At 50.5% G+C, this 20,566-nt stretch overlaps 1 long non-coding RNA gene across 1 annotated transcript in view; it reads right to left on the bottom strand.

The window, feature by feature from the left end:
* LOC123382836 overlaps positions 1–20,155 on the bottom strand; it is a 38,549-nt gene extending 18,394 nt beyond the window's left edge. The window contains exons 1-2 of the long non-coding RNA XR_006591878.1: positions 18,514–20,155; positions 17,572–17,656 (exon numbers count right to left, since the gene is read on the bottom strand). This is a non-coding gene — a long non-coding RNA (uncharacterized LOC123382836). The remainder of the gene's footprint in view (positions 1–17,571; positions 17,657–18,513) is intronic.
* Positions 20,156–20,566: the final 411 nt, after the last annotated feature.

Genomic DNA, 20,566 nt, shown 5'->3' with positions numbered 1-20,566 from the left:
CATGATCCTGTAAACTTTTTGAAGGGTTAGAAGGTTCAGAATTCAAAAAAGTCTTTCCTTCATCTGAACTATTAACTGACTTTGGATCCTTATCCAAAATCATGGTCTCTGAATTTGCAACCTGGTAGGCAGTATTGTTGGTAACATTTGGTTCTAAATGGTTCTTTTGAGGTCACAGTACTGTTTCATTTTATTTTAGAGAGGGAGAGAATGTGTGAGCAGGGAAGAGGGGCAGAGGGAGCGAGAATTTTTTTTTTAAGTTTCATTTATTTTTGAGAGAGAGAGAGAGAGAGAGAGAGAGCGTGCGTGCAAGCTCAAGCCAGGGAGGGACAGAAAGAAAGAGAGGGAGACACAGAATCCAAAGCAGGCACCAGGCTCTGAGCTGTCAAGCGCAGAGCCGGATGCAGGGCTTGAACCCACAAACTGCGAGATCATGGCCTGAGTCACAGTCAGTCGCTTGACTGACTAAGGTCCCCAGGCACCCTGAGGGAGAGAATCTCAAGCAGGCTCCACACTCAGTGCAGAGTGACACAGGGCTCCATCCCTGGGATGGACCTGAGGATCATGACCTGAGCTGAAATCAAGAGTTGGATGCTCAACTGACTGAGCCATCCAAGCACCCCAGGAGCAGTGCTGTTTCAAAATACCTTTGAATTTTGCTGTTTGACAAAAAGTTAATCAGGTATCGCTTCATGTTTATACCTGCACTGTATCTTCGCAAATGCACTTGATTAACTCTTTCAGTGTGCTCCTATAGTATTCACTATTCTGCTTTTGTAAGTGGGGACTTCCAGGAGGCGTATGTGACTCTGGGTTTGCCTCCGTAAGGACAACTTTTCTCCCCGAAGGTAGAATGCGTGCCAGTAAACATTTCAGTTGGCTACTTTCAGACCTAGGGTCCTGGTTTAGAACCATCATTCACTTTGGAATTGTCTTGTTATTTCTTCTGTCTCGTATAATCATTTTAAGGTTTGCATTTTATTGCCTGTCAAAACACTTTTGCAAAAATGACGTACCCAGCAAGGAGATGATCTCCAGTGCTTACAATCTTGTATAAGAGGGAAGTGCCTGAGAGTTTTCCCTCTCCTAACCTTCTCTGTTACTCAAATGTGGCCTTAAGTGATTCCCAACTGCCTTCTACTTGCCCTCCTACGTAGGACATGACAACCAGGAAAGGTCCTTCCTCGCACCGAGAAATAAAACTACTAAATACGGAAAACCTGAGTCTTGATCAGTGATGTTTTCAAAGACAGATCTTGATCAAAAGGGGGAAATATATATTTCCCCTTTTTAAAATAAAGTCGATTTATTTATTTTGAGAGAGAAAGAGAGAGAGAGAGAGAGAGAGAGAGAGAGAGAGAGAGAGCGCGCACAGGCAGAGAGGAAGAGAATCCCAAGCAGGCTCTGCACCATCAGCGCAGAGCTTGATGTGGGGGCTTGAACTCACGAACTGTGAGATCATGACCTGAGCAGAAATCAAGAGTTGGATGCTTAACTGACTGAGCCATCCAGGCATACCTATATTTCCCCCCCCTTGTGATCAAGATCTTTGAAGAATGAAAGGAAACCTCACTTAAAATGGAGTTAGGAGGCCAGAAGTGGGAGCTCTCACACCCTACCACTTGTCATCCATTGCAGACCCAATGGGAGGAGAGGTGCCTGGTAAGTTGATATGACTGTACTGCCTTAGCAGTAGGAAAGGAAGGCTTTCCTTCTGCCCCAGCAACAGCTCAGCCCATGAGAAGCCACTATCCTTCAAACTCCCCGTTTACACCAATGAACTTTTTGTTTACAACAGCCCCTCCCAACTTCCCTCTTTCCTCTATGAAAGCACATTCCTCTTCTTTGTTCTCTGAACTTACCTATGGTTTCGCTGTAGCTTGCTTGTCCCGGATTGCAATTCTTTGCTATTCCTGACTATTGCTATTAAAATAGCTGACAGTTTATGTTTAAGGTCTACAGAATCATTAATATTATTGACATAGCTTGAGATGTATGATTAATGTAATAATTATCTAAAGTTTCACAAATCTTGTGACTGATTCAGGAGTAGGAAGTGTTTTCTGTGCATTTCTTATATTAAAAACAAGTTTTAATGCAAATTCATTTTCTTATTTTTTATTCTTTGGATGTCAGGAGTTTTTAAGAAGAGAAAATACAGTATATAGCAAAATGCAATCTAATTTGGGATTGTAAATTTTACACTAGTGACTTTACCTAGCAAAGCATTTTGTTGAATAAAAACCTGGTATTTTTTCTTAACAGGGGAGCTTATATGTTTTTTCTTATATTTCTAAAGGGAGGCTTTTTTTTTTCTTAAGTAGTTTTCATCCATACCAGACAACCCCCAACATTAAAGACTGAGCCAAAACTGAAAAAAAAGAAAAAATTTAGGAAACCAAGATAGTGTATGGAAGAAAAAAACAATTATAATGATTTTCAGAAAGATCCATAAAAAAGGAGGGTGATACATATATAAAAGAATACTCAGAGAGGAAGAAACAGCTCTTGAAAATTTATAATGGTCATTAAAAATTCAGTCGGAAGGATAGAACAAAAACTCACGAGTATCTCTCAGAAAGTAGAAAAAGAGATGGACAATAAGGTAAATATACTCATGAAGTTTCAGGGACAGGGGCACCTGGGTGACTCAGTCGGTTAGTGTCCAACTTTGTCTCAGTAGAACTCACGGATCTCACGGGCCATGGGTTCAAGCCCCGCATCGGGCTCTGTGCTGACAGGCTCTGTGGCTCAGATCCCAGAGCCTGCTTCAGATTCTGTGTCTCCTTCAGCACTGAGGATGTAAATTGCCCGTTTGAAAGGACCCACAGTGTATCAGAAGAGTGAAAATAGACCCACACCAAGGTACTTAATCTTGAATTGTCTAAATGTCAAGAATAAGGAGATGATCTTATCAGTGTGTGCAGCAGAGGAGGAAAGCCACATACAAGGATCAGTAACGAGAGGGGGACGAGGTTTCTCACCAGGAGCGCTGGCAACTCGAAGACAAGGAATCGTGCCTCCAAAATAATGGGAGAAATGACTTTCAGTCTCAAATTGTCTTTCCAGCCAAACTCTTCATCTTGGGAGGGCAGACTAAAGGCACTTTTAGGCATGCATGGCTTTAAGACAGTTTACCTTTCACACACCCTTTTCTTAGGAAGCTCGTGGAGAGGGAGTGCCACCAAAATGAGGGAGTGAACCAAGGAAGAGAAAGATGGGCATGGAAGGAACCCAGGAGAGAAGGGACAGGAATCTCCAGGCTCAGGTTGAAGGAAGAGTGCTCTGAGCTCTCCCAGGCTCAGATAAGAGCAGGAGGCTGAGCTGGGGGACCGAAGTCTCGGGGGAAAAAACAAAAAGGGCCCATTACCTGGATCACACACACAGACACACACAGAGGGGTTCCGGAGAAAAATTAAAGATAGGTATGTAGAGAATAAAACCAACAAAACAAGGCAGTTGTTAACGTGGGGGTGAGACAGAGGCGAGGAAGATGCACAGGGAGAGAAATGTAATCTGGTGCCAGGATACTCAGCTGGGAACAGCATTTACCTACTCATAATACAAATACTGAATATTCTGTTTTATTTATGAAAAAAAAATTTTTTTTAATTTATTTACTTAGAGCACAAATGGGAGGGGCAGCAAGAGGGAGAGAGAGAATTCCAAGCAAGCTCCACACTGTCAGTGCGGAGCTGGACACAGGGCTCGAGTTCCTGAACCCCGGGATCATGACCTGAGCCGAAATCCAGAGTCCGATGCTCAACCGGCTGAGCCACCCGGGCGCCCCTGAGTGTTGTGCTTTAAATGTCACTGTACAACTCCCTGTGAGGTGGGAGAGTGGAAGTGTGTGTATGTGTGTGCAAGAGAGACCAATCCTTATCTTGCACGGTGGAAGTCAATAATGCCTACAATGATGGGCGCCTGGGTGGCGCAGTCGGTTAAGCGTCCGACTTCAGCCAGGTCACGATCTCGCGGTCCGTGAGTTCGAGCCCCGCGTCGGGCTCTGGGCTGATGGCTCAGAGCCTGGAGCCTGTTTCCGATTCTGTGTCTCCCTCTCTCTCTGCCCCTCCCCTGTTCACGCTCTGTCTCTCTCTGTCCCAAAAATAAATAAATGTTGAAAAAAAAATTAAAAAAAAAATAATGCCTACAATGATATTGAAAAATAGTATTGTAAATATGGAGGTAAATTGTTATCAAGTAGCTAAAGGAAATAAAGGTGGTTGGCCCTGGGGTTGGGGCTCGGAGGACAGGAGCCTTGAAGCCCTATTGAACTTTGAAAAACACATACCCCGTATTATGATGTTAAAAACAAAAATGGCAGTTCCCCAAAACTCTGCCTCTGTAATTTTCCACTGTTCCCACCAGGCCCCCTGCACTCAGAAGCCAGTTCGCCAGGCACCCAAGGAAGGGCCGAGCCCCCAGACCCCACCGGGGTCACCTAACTGCAGAAGCCGGCCCTGTGCTCCCTCCTGAGAAACCCAGCCCTCGGCCGGCCCACCGGCGGGCCGACTCTGCCCCTGTCCCCCCACCTTCTTTCCAGGCTGTTGGCCTCCCGCCAGGACTCCGTGCTTCTCGAAATCAAAGCTGCAGACCCTAAATCTCCTGCCCCACCCCCACCCCAGATCCCGCCAAACTGACTCTGCGGGAGGATTTATTAAACCGGAGGAACCTACAAAGGAGGAAAACACACCCCTCCTCCCCCAACCACAAGACATCTTCAGCTGCTCCGTCCTCTGGGGAGAGCCGAGGGGATGGGCTGCCCCGGGAGACCCGCAGGCGGGAAACTCGTTACAGATGTGAGCTTCGGAGCAAGAGGGGCACTGGAGACCTGCACGTTTCAGGGGTTTGGGGGTGCTCATGCGTTGCCTGGAAACCAGAGACCAAATAGGAAACAGGAAGCCCCAGGAGAGAGGCTGAAATATTTCAGCATCATTTCCAGAGGCGAAGGCTCCTTGCCAGGGCCTGGGAGCAGCTCTGGTCCTTTCTCCTCTCGCTCAGATCATCGGAACCCTCCCACCCCACCGCAGCCCACCCCACCTCACTCTCACCGCTTGGGGTAGGGGTGGCTTCTTAAAGGGTGCTGGGGTCCGTGTACACGGGCACACACACGTGTGCACACACACAGCCGCGAAGCCAGTTTCTGGCACTGATTTCTGATGAAGCTGACAGTTTAACAGAAATATCGTCTCACACCTCCGAGTTTCCTGCAGCTGCAGTGGCTGCCTGAGCAGGGCATTGACTTCCTGCTTCCTCTGGAGCGACCGTGGGTGAGGCTGGGTCTGAGCCCGTCCTAGAATCTGTAGCCGGAGCTGACTATGGCCAGGCCAGGAGAGCTCCTGGGACATGAGTCCAGAGCCCGAAACACAAGCGGCTCCCAGCTGAACACCCCAACCCTGTCTTTCTCGGCTGCAGACACAGGTCTGGCCACAGGGGTCCCCTTTACCGTGCCCTGCTGGGGCCCTGCATCTCTCTCTGTCACTGAGAACTTTCTCACCGGGAACATGTATGGAACCTGCTCTTACTTGTCCCCTGACGATGCCCTGGGAGGCCCATGTTTCTGTGCTCACCCCTCCTCTACGCCCCATATCCCTCTGACTGCAATTCTCATTTGGCACTAGCATCTGTGAACTTAAAAGTTTCGGGCATGTGTATGCTGTGAATTTCAGAATTAGACAGACCTTGCTTTCCGTCACCAATTAGATTTAGGGCAACCTAGCCTCTCTTAGCGTTGGTTTCTTCATCTATAAAAACATGGACGATCAAGAAAAAAAAGACAAAACAAAACACGGACGATCCTTTCCTCTCAGTGGTGTTGTAAGGATTGGGGGGTAAGAAATAGTTGGGCCTCGAATGGTCATTTCTTCAAAGAAGATATATAAATGGCCAACAAGCACCTGAAAAGATGCTCAACATCATCAGTCATTAGGGAAATGAAAATCAAAGCCACAGTGAGGGGCGCCTGGGCGGCTCAGTCTGTTGAGCACCTGACTCTTGATTAAGGCTCAGGTCATGATCTCACGGCTTGTGGGATCAAGCCCCACATCGCGCTCGGCGCTGACAGCATGGGGCCAGCTTGGGATTCTCTCACTGTCTCTCCCTCTCTCCCTGCCCCTCCCCGCTCATGCTCGCTCTTTCAAAACAAATAAATCAAACTTAAAAAGTATATATTTATATACAGCTTTGCTGCAGGCCTGGGTTTGACAGTGGCTGAAGATCTTTGGTTCTCAAAGTTGGCTGTACTGATGCCTGGGTTCTGCACTCAGAGATTATGATCTAACTGGCATGAGCAGTGGCCTGAACGTCGAGACTTGTGAAAGCTCCCCCAGGCGATCTCAGCAGCCAGGTTTATCTTGAAGGTGCCTCACTATAAGTTGGGTCAGCAAGGTCTGACCTGTACTTGAGCATGTGAACGTGGAAGAGGGTGAACGGTCAGATATGCGTGTGAACGTGTGAGAAAATCTACAATACCCTCGGGAGCTTGGGAGCGTGGGATCCGGCATTCTCTCGGACACTTGTCTATGTGTATGAAGAAAAGTGAGGGTGGCCAGCCATGCATGCTCTGAAAACCTTTTACCTTCGAGAAGGTGCTCCAGGTATTTCCGACACAAGTCACCTGTGTAGCCAACCCCAACATGTTACATTAAGCCAAGGGAGGAGGGGTGTCTAATTCTTATAAAAACAGCACCGGGGAAATTCTCAGCATGCGTTTCCAAGGTTGCCTTCGAGGGCAGCCGCTCTAGACTTGATTCTGGCCAAGCACCAGAAACTGGGAAGTACACATGGGGGGTCTTGTGAGGAGGTGACGATCATCTTAGGGTCCATGATAACCAGATGGCCAAGGAAGCACTGGAGCCACAAACTCAGTGTCTTCGTTGCCTTGTAATAGCAAACTGACTCAGAACTTAGTGGCTTAAAACGAGGACCATATACCACAACGAGGTAACACCTCACACGCGCTGGGATGCCTACTATCAAAACAAACCCCAAAGCCAAAAACCTAAGAAACAAAATACTAAGGTGTGGGTGAGGGTGTGGGGAAATTAGAACCCTTGCACACCGTTGGCCCGGATGTAAGATGGGGCAGCCGCTGGGGACAAGAGCAGGGCAGTTCCTCAAAAAAATTGAAAATAGAACTGCCACACTATCCAGGAGTTCCACTTCTGGCTTTATAACCAAAAGAATTGAAATCGGGACCTCGAACAGATATTTTTACGTCCATGTCCGTAGTAGTATTACTCCCAATAGTCAAGAGGTGGAAGCAATCCAAGGGTCCCCTGATGGATGAACAGACAAGATGTGGTGTATGAACACAAGATTATTGTTCAGCCTTGGAAAGGAAGAAAATCCCGACGCCTGCTATACCACGGATAAACCCTGAAGACATCACGCTGAGTGAAAAAAGCCAGTCACAAAAAGACGCTGTAGGATTCTACTTACGCGAGGTACCGAGGGGAGTCAAATTCATAGAGGCAGAAAGTAGAATGGTTTTCGCCAGGGGCAGAGGGGAGAGGGAAATGGGAACTACTGTTTAATGGGTACAGGGGCTCAGTTTAAGAAAATGAAGAGAGTTCTGTGGATGGGTGGTGATAGGCACTTAATGCCACTGAACTGTATACTTAATAATAGTTAAGATGGTAAAGTATATGTATCTTAGTATAATTTTTTGAAAAGTTTGCATAAAAAAATCCCCCCACATCAAGCACCGTCTTATTCTCTCTCAAGACCCTGTGGGTTCACTGGGCCTGCCTAAGAGGTACTTCTGCTCTGTGTGGTGTCAGCTCGGGCTACAGATACCTGGGGTACCTGGCTAGCACATCCAAGATGGCTCCCTCACATGGCTGGCACACTGATGGGAATATCCGGAAGGTGGGCTCATCTGAGACCCTGGGACGACTGGGCTTCTCTTTCTCCTTGCAGTCATAGGGCCTCTTCCTCTCCAAGTGGCCTCTTCAAATGGTCTCTCCACTTGGTCACTCCAGCAGGGTAGCCAGACTTCTTACATGGGGGTTCAGGGCTCCAAAAGGTACAAAAGACAGGCGCTTCCAGGCTTTCATATGACTCAGGCCCAGCCCTGGCACAGCATCATTTCCGCCACATGCTATTGGTTAAAAAGAGCTCCAGGCCCAGCCTGGATTCAAGAGGAGGGCACTCACTACACAAGGCTGTGGATGCTGGGAGGTGTGGGTCACTGGGGGCAATTTTTGTACACATTTCCAGAACTATGGTTAATTACCCCCCTTCCCATTCTCCTCTACTCATGTCGCTGGCTCCCCAATCTGCCTCTCTTTTGGGGTTCCTCACCTTGAGGAGTAGCACAACTATCCAGTCCCCTAACACTGAACCCAGACACTTCCCTGAGATCTTCCTCTTCTTTCCTTACACCTCCCCCCACTCTGTCACCAAAAAGGCCTGTGTGTCCCACATCCTAAATATGCCCACTCTCCCCCAACCCATTGTCATGGCCTTCCTTTAGGCCACCGCCATCTTATGTGTGGGCTACCGCAAGCACCCCTCCAACCGACTAGGCTCCTGGACTGGCCCTCTCCTGCCCTTCCTCACCCTCCCTCCAGAGAAAGCCACAGAGTGGGGTCCTGTCCTCGACGTCTGAGGTCTTCCCCATCTCCCTGAGTCTTTCCAGAGTACAAGCTCCTGCACGGGACACACCAGTCACTTCCCCCGACCACCCACTCTAGAGTGGTCCCCAGGTGCTCTCCATGATGGGGCTCCGTTTTGTTCACAGCACTTCTGTTTTCTTCTTTTTTTTTAATCCCCTTCACCAGGACTCCTCTTCTTGTTCCTGCTTCTTGTGTATTTCTCACACTGGTAGTTCCTTACGGTCTTCTCTCTCCTTAAGTTCAACTATACGGGATTATTATGGACACTTCGCTTTTTTTTTTTTTTTTTTTAAGATCTAAAAAAAAGGGCAATTTCACATAATCTCACTCAATAGATATGAGCTACTTGTAAGTGAGTGGCTTTGTGTCTTGATGTCTTCGGCACCTCGTACAGGGCCTTAACTAGTCAGTCACTTGTACTAGATTTTGGAAAAAACTTTAGAAAGTCTAAAGGAAAGGCAGGTGTGACCCTAGAGGTGTGAACAAGGATTATGCCAGAGGGATGGGAGGTTCTAGACAAGAAAGGCCTCCGAGTATAACCAGGGATGAGCTCACTGAAGAAGGGGGACATGTCTAAATAAACAGAACAGAGCGCTCCTTAAAAAGCTCTTAATGTTGGGGGGCCCGGGTGGCTCAGTCAGTTAAGCATGAGACTCTTGATTTCAGCTGAGGTAATGATCTCACAGTTCATGAGTTCAAGCCCTGCATCGGGCTCTACACTGACAGCGCGGAGCCTGCTTGGGATTCTCTCTCTTCCTCTCTAACAAAGAAAACTTTACAAAAATCTTTAAAAAAAACAAAAACGAAAACAAAAACAAAACTCAGCGTAAAAGAACATGCATCCCTCCTGGACTGAGGGGCAGAGACACAAGGACAAAGAGAAGGCCAAGAACTCCTGGATAGTGTCAGGAAAGCTAAAGCTTTGCAAAAACAAGTGTTTTTGTTTACTTTTGTGTTAATGGTGACCGCTGTTGTGTATTTGTTTTCGGCTGCTACTCTAACAAATGACCACAAATAGAGTGGCTTAAAGCACCACAAATCCGTATTTTATAATTCTGGAGGTCAGAAGTCTGACACCGGTCTCAACGGACTTTATAAAATCAAGGTCCGTTGAGACGGGTCTGCGCGCCTTCTGGAAGCTCTCGGGGGGGGGAAGCAGCTTCCTTGTCTTCTGTGGCTTCTAGAAGGTCGCCCACGTCCCTTACCTAGTGGCGCCTTCCTCCGCCTCCACGGCTGACGATGTTCAGCCATGTCTTTCTCACGCTGCCATTTCTCTGCCTCCCTCCTCCAGTCCATCGTGAGGATCCTTGAAGTTCTCTTGCCCGCCCCCGCCACCCCCATAACCTACCTACTTTAAGAGCGGCTGGTGAGCAAACTTAAGTCTACCCACAACCCTCCATCCTTTAACCCACCCACGTCCTCCTTGCCATGTAGCCTCACACTCACGGATTCTGAGGCTGACGGTGCGGACATCTGTGCGGGGACCATTCTGGTTTTACGGGAAGATGGGAAGTTCGGGATGGGGGAAGATTCGTAAGAAAGGAGAGTAAGAAAAGGGCAGAGCCACAGCTTGGGGCAAGTGGTAGCTGGGAGGGGACGTGAGAGCCCACTCAGGTGCTGCCCGCTCCACAAAGGGCAAAACGAGCAATATTGAGAGAGAAGTGTAACCCGACTCAGGAGTGAGAGAGGCCAGCAGGTGGGAATCTTGGTTCAGGCATTCAAATGCGCAAGAAAGGTCATGTTTCTCTAATTTCTCCAGATTCACTTCAACCTGGCCCCGAGTTCCTATCCTGCCGGTTTGGCAGGAAACCCAATTTAAGTTATTACCAAAGCTTCTCCTTTCCCCAGGATTCGGAGGCTGCTCCCCCTCCTCACCAGCACGGGTATTGCGTGCCTGGCGCTGTTCTAAGTGCTTACAACACACGAGCTCATTTGATCCTCAATACAGTCCGGAGACAAATAATACGAACGTCCCTATGTTACATACAAAGAAACTGAGACCCAGAGAGTTTCAGGAACTTGCCCGAGGCCACCCAGTTTCAGGTGTTTTGGTTGTGGTGGACAGGCTCCTCGTCCTCCAAGGGAAGGGCCCCTTGGAGGTCTTGGCCGTTTCAATGCCACATGTGGGGTAACCACGGCTAAGATGGGGCACCCTGGCACCCATGCCGTCGCTTCCCCAGGGGCACAACGCAGCCATCCACCCAGGGCCTACACTTCCTCAGCACTGCCCAACCCTGCTCCCTCCTTCCCTGATTAAGGACTTTTTTTTTTTTACCTCAGGGAATTCTGTTCCTTACTCTTCTGGTGGCCATTAAAAATGCTTATCACATTCTCAGGCACCTGGGTGGTGCAGTCGGTTGAGCGTCCGACTTCGGCTCAGGTCACGATCTCGCAGTTCGTGAGTTTGAGCCCCGCGTCGGGCTCTGTGCTGACAGCTCAGAGCCCAAAGCCTGCTTCAGATTCTCTGTTTCCCTTTCTCTCTCTGCCCCTCCCCCGCTTGTGCTCTCTCTCTCTCTCTCTCTCTCTCTCTCTCTCTCTCTCTCTCAAGAATAAATAAGCATTAAAAAAATATTTATCATTTTCTCTTCAACCAATGTCAGAAATAGACAGCCAGGCTAATGCTTCTATTTGGGGCCATTGTACAAAGCTCCCCCCTGAGGAGGGAATACATACAGACCCAGCTACCTTCACCAGTCCTGGGGCCAGGACATTTAGAGATGAAAATGTCCCCATTAATACTTCAAGAAATTGTCCTGTCCTGCAAGGAAGGGAGTGCCCAGCACCCTTGAGCTAGTTCATTTACATCCCAGAGCATGGACAGAACCTGACAAGAAAATCCACAAAGCCTGCTTGGGCCTCTCTGAGGAGTCTTGGGAAGGCAGAAGGTGCCAGGAGGCTAGCAGCTTTGGAACCAGGTTTTTAAAAATGGAAAAAGAGGTAGATTCCAAAACCGACAGATCCGAACCTTGGCCAAAGCTTCTGAAAAGATCATTAAACACAGAATTTGTAAGCCATTAGCAGAGGAAATGGTCTCATTTCCTTTAATAATCGGGTCTCCAGACTGGAGGATCACTGGGATATCAAACTCTGGGGTGAAACATGAACTTTAGCGAAGAGTCCCATTGAGACATCTCAAGGTCAAGATGAAGGACAGTCATCCAGATGATAACCTGGTTAGATAATGTTACGGGCTGAATGTGTGTGTCTCTCCAAAATTCATAGGTTGAAGCCCTAACCCCCAATGTGATGGCATTTGAGGGTGGAGCTTTTGGGACATGATTGGGTTCAGATGAGGTCATGAGGATGGGGCCTTCATGATGGGATTAGTGCCCTTGGAAGAAAAGGAAGAGACATCAGAGCGCTCTCTCCACCATGTGAGGACACAGCAAGAAGGCAGCAAGCCGGAAGCAGGGTTCTCACCAGAACCCAACTGTGCCGGCACCCTGACCTTGCACTTCCAGCCTCCAGAACTGCAAGAAAATACAATCTCTGTTGATTTAGCCACCCAGTCTGTGCTATTTTGTCATGGCAGACTGAGCAGACTAACACAGATGGGCTTGGAGTTAGTTCAACAAAAGTTCTGGCAAAGTGCTTATCAATGAAATTCTATGAAGGGGGGTGTCATGGATCAGGGACCTAGATTGACCTATGCAGGGAGCATCTACCCGGACTTAAGATGCCATTCAACATCTTAATGCTTTGCATGATGACAGATAAAGCAATTGATACGAGCAAAGCTTGCCCTGAGCCGGGGGTGGGCGAAGGACAGCGTTCGGCTCAGATAACCAAATCCCAGCACAGTTCCTGGCTTCTAGAAGGAACTCAATACACAGACCTGTCATCCTCCCTGTGTGTCCTGCTCTTGTATCTTTTGTCTTTGAACTATTTCTTCTGCCCACAATGGCCCTCTTCCTTCATCTCTTCGAGAAGCACCCACTCATTCTTTGAGATTTCATTTATATGCCACGTTTGTGAAGTCTTCATCGACCTGTGTTCCAGGTGAAGTCAAGCACTCCTGAGTTGGTGCCCTTTCTCTGCTCTGTATTTTGTGCTTTAACATACATACCTTTCTACACATGGTCTCCCCTGCTATATACGAGGCTCCTGAAGGGCTGTGACCGCCTTGCTTGTTTCTGTATCCACACCTAGCACAGTGCCTTGCATGTAGTAGGTACTTGATAAACATTTGCGAAGGGGAGGAAGGGAGGAAAGAAGAATCAAGTTGGCCGTTGCCCTTCTCTTGTCATATGAAGGGGTTTCCATGATCTATTGCCGGCCCCCAAACTACTCCCAGCTTAGTGTCTTAAAACAATAACTCTTCTATTTGCCAATGATTCTGTGGGTCAGGAGTTTAGGTCGGACTCTTCTCCTCTATGCAAGTTGGCAGGAGCCGCTCACTTGGGTGTATTTGGCTGGCAGCTTGGCTGGCCTGGAAGGTCAAGACGACTTCATTTATGTGTCTGGCACTTCCACGTTTCACCGTGCAGCCTCCCTCCCTCCATGAGGCTTGAACTTGCTCACAGAACGGTGGCCACGGAAGAGTTGGATTTCTCACACAACGGCAGATTTCAAGAGGGGGAGTTCCAAAGGGCGAAGGCTCACAGAAACTGTCTATCTCGGCAGGCCCAGCCTCAGAAATTATGCACTCATTTCCCCCATGTTTTACTGGTTAAAACAGGTCACAGGGCCTGCCTAGACTCATAGGGAGGGCTCAGTGGGAAGGGGGAGCAGGAAGAGGAGCGGGGTGGCTCCTAGAAGCCATGTGACGCAGTAGGCTTTGGAGCAGGGACCTGGGTTCAAATCTTATGTCTCTCCTGTGTAGTCTCATGTCACCTAGCCTCTCTGGGCTGGCTCCTCTATCTGTAAAATGGGTATAAGGATCATGAAATCTGCTCTTTCCCAGGGTGATTGTGGGTTTCAAATGAGCTCATGCATTTGAAAGCGCTCCACAGAGGCCAGCTTTTATCAGAGGCAGAGCCAGAAGTAGTAACCAGGCCAGACATTGAGGCCACACCTCTTCCCACCACACAGCCCTTGGGGAGACTCAATGACTACACATTCACTGAGCGCAGGGAACACGGGTCACCCGTCTGCTTAGGAAGCCTTTCTCATCCTAAAGAAGATGCAGGTCGTAATTGATACTGCCATTGTGTGACTAAGTAATTAGGTCTTGTACCTCTGTTGCTGAGGGTAGGGGGGCAGATTTCCAGGAAGCAGACAATTTTGGGAGGGGGGGAGGGGGTGCCTAATTTAAATCCATGTGGGAAATAAGAGCAAGAAGATAGACTTTCTCTCAAAATGCTTTAAACTGACAATGGTCTCCCCTGACCTGCCCCACCCTTGTATGCAAGAAGCACAGAAGAAACTCTGAGCCCACTTGCCCAGGACTGTGGGCCTGGTTGGAGGAGACCAGCAGGGCTGACCAAGTGTCAATCTTTTCATGAGGTTAACAAGCAAACCTGTCCCGGACCAGCAGGTCATTTGTATTCTTGTCACAGAGGGTGGCTGGGCTGACTGGTCTCCCTGCTCCCCGATGGTCTACCCTCCACATAGCAGCCCAGTATCCTTTTTCTTTTTCACTTGTCAATTTCTTTCTTTAAAAAAAAAAAAAGTTTTAAATTCCAGTGTAATTCATATACAGTGCTAATTAGTTTAGATTCCATATTGAATTCTATATTGATTCCATATTCTATAGCTGAATGGATTAAGAAGATGTAGTGTGTATATACACTGGATTATCACCCGGCGATCAAGAAGAAGGAGATCATACCATTGGCAACAACACGAATGGACCCAGTGGACATTGTGCGAAGTGAAAGAAGTCAGAGAAAAATACCGTATGACTTCACTCCTATGTGGAATTTAAGAAACACACAAATGAACAAAGGAAAAAAGGCAGTAAAGAACCACTGTTAACTATCCTGTTAAATTGTTAGTCCAATCTCTCCAGCATTTCCTCGTGCCATTGCTCTCCCCTCGCACACCCCATCCTGGCGCCATGACCTTCTGCCCTTCCTGAAACACACCAGGCTCTGGGCTTTGCACCAGCTGTTCCCTCCAGCTAGAACACTCTTCCTCCAGATGTATGATGGCTCGCCCCCTCACCTCCTTCAAGTCTTTGTTCAAATTTCACCTTCCTAATGAGGCCTACCCCAACCATCCTATTTAAAATTGTAGGGGCACCTGCTGGCTCAGTTGGTTGAGTGTCCCACTTTGGCTCAGGTCATGATCTCACGGTCCGCGGGTTCGAGCCCCGCATCGGGTTCTGTGTTGACCTCTCAGAGCCTGGAGCCTGCTTCAGATTCTGTGTCTCCCTCTCCCTGCCCCTTCCCTGCTCGTGCTCTCTCTCTCTCTCTCTCTCTCTCAAAAATAAATAAAAACATTAAAAAAAGTAAAAGTAAAATAAGAATGAAGCCCTTAGTTTACTTCGCTCGTTGTCTTTCTCCCTTCACTAAGCTCTCCGAGGGCAGAGGTTTGGTCTGTTTTGTTTGCGGACAGATGTCAAGCCTCCAGAGCAGTTGCTGGACCACCGGATGCCGCCCCGCCGCCCCTTCCGGGTCTGCTCCTTCTGGCCCGCATAGAACTACACCCCTCCCCCCACCCACTCCTCTGGAATGGTCATGTGATTTGTTTGGACTCCTGAAGTGTGAGTGAACGTGACACGTGCCACCTCCAGAAGGGATGTTGAAGAGCTGGTACCTGACTGGTCGCAATCCCCTTTCATTCTGGTGTGGTGACCGGCGACCCCTTACCGGGCGGTGGTGGTTCTGTCTGCCCTTGACCCTTGGCCAAGACCAGGTGGAGCAGTAGCACGGGCAAGAAAGACGCTTTGTTGTTGTGAGTCGCCGAGGTATCGGGGAGATTTGTGATTGCAGAGTGGTGGGGTAGGCCCTCCGTAATAAGTACTTGTCGAAGAAACGAATGATTTGTCAATGAATCCTTTTGTCCTCTTCCCAAAGTCCTGAATTAAAAAACCCCACTCTCGGGGCGCCTGGGTGGCTCAGTCGGTTGAGCGTCCGACTTCGGCTCAGGTCATGATCTCACTGTCTGTGAGTTCGAGCCCCGAGTCCGGCTCTGTGCTGACAGCTCGGAGCCTGGAGCCTGCTTCGGATTCTTTGTCTCCCTCTCTCTCTGCCCCTCCCCCGTTCATGCTCTGTCTCTGTCTCAAAAATAAATAAGCATTAAAAAAAAAAAACCCACTCTGGGTATTGATATACAATCATGTATAATCATCATCACACGGATTCTTTTTTGAGGGCCAAGCCCTCGGAAGTGTGCGAGGCACAGGTCTCAGCGTTTTACATGTCCTTACCCACCCACTTCTCAATAAGTAAATCTGAGGTAAGTGCTATTATTGTTCCCATTGGTCAGATGAGAAAATGCCGCAGAGAGAGGTCAAGGCTAGAGCCACCGGTCCCCACCGGACTTTTGGCAACATTCTGGAACTCCCAGGGGATGAACCCAGGCAAACAGTCCCACAGGCTGCAGCCAGTGTGTACCAGCTGGTGGTGGGAATACTTGCAATCACCATTTCCTCGTGTAGACGCAGCTTCTGGGGCAAGGCAGGAATGTGCACTCAGAGACAGGGAGAGGGGCAGACAGCTTGTTTACCTGCTGAGCTGGGTGATGGGTCACCTGGATGGTTCTAGGTCTGGTTAACATCTCAGAATGTTTTAAGTGGTTTGGCTGCCAGTAAAACTCTCCAATTGTGCTTTGCGGGGGAAAAACACCCAATCATCCAAAAAAAAAAAAAAAAAAAAGAAAGAAAGAAAGAAAGAAAGAAAGAAAGAAAGAAAAAAAAGAAAAGAAAATCCAAACCCTATCCTTGCCCTTTAATTTTTAAATATATATGTATTCTCCGGCAAAATTCAATCCATATGTTTCTCAACCTTTTATACGCTGAAACGTTGAAATGTTTCCTAGGGAGTATTTGACTTGCAAAACCTCAGAACCTCCCCCCACCTCCTTTCCCTCTCTTCTGCACTATCCCGACTCTCTCTCGCAACGCTTTAGAAACAAGAATTCACATTCCAGCAAAAGGGAACCTTGGGGAAAACGGTGAGGCTCTACTCTGAGAAGGCGGAATGGCTCTGGACTGCTGAGACACCCACGGGGACATCCCCCAGGCCCTGTCACCTCTGAGCCTCGCACTGAGTCAGACTGGCTGCCCTCCTCTGCTCCATGTGTGTCCTGATCCCTGAGCACTGCTTTTGAAATAGTGGAGGCAGCTTGAGGGACCTCAGCTGTGTCTCTTTACACACTTGGGGTCAGGACAGCCAGCCAGACAGTACCAAGACGGGTGGGAGACCAGACAGGGATCCGGACTTTTGTTGGGAGCCTGGGCCATGAGAGTCTCAAGCTCATCCTGCCCCATTCCTGATGGCGGCTCTTCGTGCAGGACCAGTGAGGCACAGGCCAGGGGAAAGGGGGCATGTGCAGTGCGGCAGGGCTGAAGGCCGTACAGGGGCTTCAAGCCAAGCGCCACGGGGTGGAAGCGATAATAATTATTAATGCCTGGCAGTTGTGTGACCCTTCATAGTTTCAGAAATGCTGTCGGCTTTTGAGGCAGCCAGTTTTGGGGGGCGGGGGTGGGGGGGGCAAAACGCTTGCATTTGATTCTGATTCTTTGATTCTTTGCCCTGGCTGGGCAACCCTCAGTCAATACACCTAACCTCTCTGAGCCTCAATCTACTTATTCACGGAACGAGGACCATAACAACTCCTGCGTCACAGGCTGGCTGTGAGTCTTGTGAAAAAATGCCAGTGAACACGCTCGCAAGTCGTGAAGCTCCAACAGCTCGCGGTGGCTGCTGTGGGGCGGACGCCTCACCTCGCCTGGTGCTCGGGTCTTGAAGCTTAAGAGCCTGACCTGCCCAAGGAGGACAAACGGATTTGCAGTTTTCTGTCCTGTTTCTCCGCGAAGGAGAGCGGATGTTGTCCCTCTCGGGCTTACCTTCCCATCTCGGGCGCTCTCAGGATTCTGGATGCCGGGGAACGTTTCTAGGAGGGACCGAGGAGCCTCCAGGGGGACGACTGTCCTGAGGGAAGGAAGGGGGAAGAAGGCAGGGCTTGGGGTGGCCGTCCGGAGGAGAGGAGTGGCTTCCAGGACCTCTGGGGGGTTCTAGCGGGAAGGTCAATACACCCAAGGGAGGGAGAGAGTCCCCCAAGTGCTGTCAGAAGCGAGCACCAGGCCCACACGACGTCGTGCCACACGGAGACGCCTCAGCAGCCATCGCGGTGGCCCGGGGCCCCTTCCTGGGCTCTGGGGAGCACTGGGCAGTGGATACGTTTCCAGGGGCTGGGCTGGAGGCGCAGCAGGAGACGGGGGTGTGCTGCGGGGTCGTCTGGTGCACTGAGGACCCCCGGGGGGCTCCCAGAACTATGGCCCCTTGAAGGAGGGGTCCCGTGATGGCAGGTGGAGGCAGAAAGGGCAGCACTGTCTCGTGACTGTGACGCTTTACTCCACCGAGGCTCACGTGCGTGAGAAGCGGGGCCGCCAGGAAACGGCCGGAGCACCTCGGTGTGGCTCAGGGGGCCTGCCCGGGTCCCTGCCCGTCCGCCACCCCTGCCCCGGGTACAGCCCCGTGCCTCCGTGGGTCTGCTCCTCGGCCTGCATGGCCTTTCCCTGCCCCGTGCCTCTCCGCCAGACGATCACCTACATCTGTTCATCTGTGTCCTCGGGGCCCAGCAGAACGTCTGACACATGTTGAAAAAGTGGAGAGAGTGAGGGGCCCACATAGGACCCCCAGTATTCAAGTCCCAAACCCGTCTCCGGCATCAGCGGCGGTGGACCCTCCCGCCCTCGTCTGTCCCGGGCGTCTGCAGGTGCTGCCCGGGGGGCGGGGGCCACAGACACACAGCCCCGTGAAGCTCGGTGTCCAGCCGGCACACTCACCTCGCCAGGAGCGGGGAGGGCACAGGCACCCAGCAGGAATCCCTGCAGCCAGCCCGCCTGCCCAACCCGGGCCTCAGCTTCGCAAGCTGCGCTGGGCATTGCTGGCCTCTGGGCCCTCTGGGCTCTCTCTTGAGGTGTCCCTTTCTGAGCAGGAACGGAAGTCTGACAAAGCCCGGCAATTAGCCAGTGCAATGCAAGCCTGCTGTGGAGACGCCTCCGGGTGAGATGTGTTCTTGCTGCGTATTAGGATCACCTGCGCGGCTTTGAAAACGCCACTGTCCACGCTTCCCGCCGTAGCAACTATGCCAGAATCGCTGGGGTGGGACCCGGGTATCAGTGGTCTTTAAAATGCCCCAGGTGACTCCGAGCTAGAGCCAAGTTTGAGAAAAGGTGATCCCTGTGCCCCAGCCTCATCAATGAAACGAGGTTCTCTGGGGGCCTGGGCCTCCTTTGGTTTGTTCGGTTTTGATAGGTCTCCAGGGGATCCTAATTTGCACCGGGCGTGAGGTCTGATCAAGCTCCAAGGTACTTGCCTGAGGACTCGTAACATACGGTGGGATCAGGATGTGAATCCAGGGGCCTGAACCCCAGGCCAGTGCTCCTCCTGTCACACGGGGCGAAGGGCACACAGGGGGACTCCCTCCAGCCAGGCACTTCACAGCTTCAGGGTTCCGGTTGGCAGATTTGGCCAAGAGAGGTCGCAAGATCATCCTCAAGTTTGATCACAGAACTTGCACAGGGGCAACCGCTCCCCTGCCCTGCACTCTCCCGGAAGCCGCCTGGGGCTTCTGTGCCTCCTGCCCTCCCACTCTTTCTGTCCCTCCCATCATGCGGTTCGGTGGGAGCATCACGGGTTTGGAGACAGAGTGCCCCACTTCCCCTCCAGCCCTGCCAATAGTAAGTGTTGGCAACTAATACCTGTCGAGTGCTCGTCATGAGCAGGCAGGGACTGTACCTTCTCGTCCTCGGCCTCTCTTAATGCTCAGATGGGGATCACGAATGCCCATTTCACAGATGAGAAAAGTAAGCCCCAGGGAGGTTAACAGCTTGTTCCAGATCAGCTGGATCACTTACTACCGTAAGTGATGGTGCTGGGATCTCAACTCAGCCTGCAAAGTCCGTGCTTTCTCTCCCGGAGCGTCATGCCTCCCAGAGCGGCCCTCACCCTGTTTGCTGCAGTCAGCTGGGAGCCTTCTTCACCTGGCGGGGTCCTCCTGGTCTTTTGAGACCTCAGTGACTTGCTTCCTGGTGACCCGCACTGCAGTCTGGATTGGGCCTCGTGTGTCTCCTCCGTGGTCCCATCTCTACTTTGCTCTCGACTCCTGGGGACCCGGCCCTTGGGAGGAGCCCAGAGGCGCGCGGTGACGTCTATGGCCACCAGGCCCTCACCTCTGGGAGCCTCCTTTTCAGCTCAAGAGGTCCCCGGTCCCAAGAGCTTTCTTTCAGCTCCAGATACATCTACCGGCCGTGACCCGGCCTAACACCCGTAGTCTTCTGGGACGTATTTTGGGCCATGGTCAGACTGTTCCCCAACAGTTGAAAATTGAGGTTCGTCTTACAAATAACTGCGTGACGAACGTCTCTGTCCACACATTTCCCTAGGAGGGGCACAGAGGCCAGGGCCGCTGTGTGTGGCGGTGGGATTAGATACGGCGGCTGGGAGGGAGGGAGGGCGCAGGAAGGTCTCCTGTGGCCCCCGCGTTGTCTGCACCAGCCAGGCTCCCCGGGCAGCCTCCCCAGCCACCGCCCCATGGGCAGCTGAGTCCCATGCATCACTGGCAGCTTCTGCAGTGTCTCTGGCTCTGCGAAACTTGGCCCCCGTCCCTGCTTACATTTGCAAAACTTGACCATGAAGAAGAGGCTTACCTCGGAACGCTATTTATGTACCACTGATGGGTACAGAACGCTGTGTACCACTGATGGGTACGGCATCCCTGTGATGGTGGGGGCGGGGACGGGATGTGCTAGACGCAGTCGTGCAGCTGGGTCCGACTCACAAGTACCTGTGCGGGACGCTGAACGCTTCATGCAAAAGGTCTTACCGTATCCTCTC

This window comes from Felis catus, chromosome F1 (assembly GCF_018350175.1).
Source record: "Felis catus isolate Fca126 chromosome F1, F.catus_Fca126_mat1.0, whole genome shotgun sequence".
Lineage (NCBI taxonomy): Eukaryota > Metazoa > Chordata > Mammalia > Carnivora > Felidae > Felis > Felis catus.
Note: the sequence above shows the minus strand (reverse complement) of the source record. Positions and strands in the feature narration are given on the sequence as shown.